Here is a 1597-nt window from a genome sequence, read left to right on the forward strand (position 1 = left end):
TGGTAGGCATGAGTTTATGGAAGGATCATTCTGTGGTGTAAATTGTAAATAGTTATAGAAAAGGGTGGTGTTACCAGGGGAATGATTTATTAAGACATAATGGGTTTCAGCTAAAGTGATTGTTCCAAAGTCCTTGCAACAGTACATTCAGATCTAGCATTTTGGCCACCCAGGAATTGGTTCTACCAAAAGAAGGGTGAGAAGACTAGTATTTTGGCCTTCTATGTCAAGAGATATTGAGAAAGTACTTTCTGTTGATGCGGCTTTGTACTATTACATACTGAACAAAATGAAAGAACCACTTCAGTTAAGCCAGATTCCTGATCTACCTTGGTCGGCAGTAGCCACAAATATGTTTGAGTGGAATGGTCAACATTATTTGGTGTTAGTAGACTCTTCTTCAAATTGGTTCGAGATTGACCTACCTCCTAACTTCCACTACTGTCATTACTAAGTTGAAGCATCATTTTTCTGTCCATGGTAGTCTGCACAGAGTTATTTCTGACAATTGTGCACAGTTTACTAGTAAAGTATGTGTAAACCTAAAAAAGTTGTCGTACCATTCAAGTACTCAATACACTCCCCAATTTTGGTGCCATCCTCTTTCCACAAAAGATGCTAAAGGTTCCGTTTTGGAACCACCTGCCACCACAATTGGTCTGAACGGAGGATTGTAAGCATCTTTGTGGACTTTTGGTATGCCAAAGATGATGGGTAGTACCGGGTGTTTGACTGTCAAGTGATTGAATTCAACTTCATTTATCATCCCCTGAAACAATGCATGCTGTAGATATAAATCAATATTTAAATAAACCCTATTTATCTAGTTTCTAGAGGCCCTGTAGTACGTCTCATCATCATTCCATATGACATTCATCCTTAAACTATAATCCATTGCAGTCATGACCACCATCCCTCTACCTTTGTCAGGTTTCATGACCCTGTACTCTTTGTTGTCGACAAGATCTCTCATAACCACCCTTTCATCATGGGCGAAGTTATCACACCATTGTCTATTTTGACTTAGCATTTTCCTAAAGTCACCCTCAGCACATCTTTCAAGAGCCAATACCTCAGGATGTGGTGGAGGAATAAAAGTACTTCTCTTCAAGGGCAAGACATTGTTAACCAAGTGTATACTTTGACCAATGGAAGAAAAATACATTTTCAACTTCAACTGTCTCATAAATAACTTTAAATTAATGAGCACACCAAAAATATCTAACCAAAAACTTGGTACAAAGGTTGTACCTTAACTTAATAAGTCAAAATGTACATCACAAATGCTCATATCAGTGTAGTTGTAAATAGTAAATCCATTCTCTTTAGTGGACATATGGTGTGCAGTGTGGTTAATGTCATTAAAATCTATCTCTCCAAATGACATATGCTGTGCCTCAGTCGAATGTTCACCCTCATTCATAATGTCTATATGGTATTCCATATCATGTTCAGCCAAATAATCAGTCTTAGTGGAGAAAGAACAGTTAACAGCACCAAATACAGCACATTGTTCAATGATAACCACTTCTGTTCCCCCTCTCCTCACGCATTCTTGTTGTAATAAAAGTTATGTTGCATGCTCCTGCCTCCTAGA

The sequence above is a fragment of the Protopterus annectens genome, chromosome 8.part0 (genome assembly GCF_019279795.1).
Source record: "Protopterus annectens isolate FY-2018-M chromosome 8.part0, PAN1.0, whole genome shotgun sequence".
Classification (NCBI taxonomy): Eukaryota; Metazoa; Chordata; order Ceratodontiformes; family Protopteridae; genus Protopterus; species Protopterus annectens.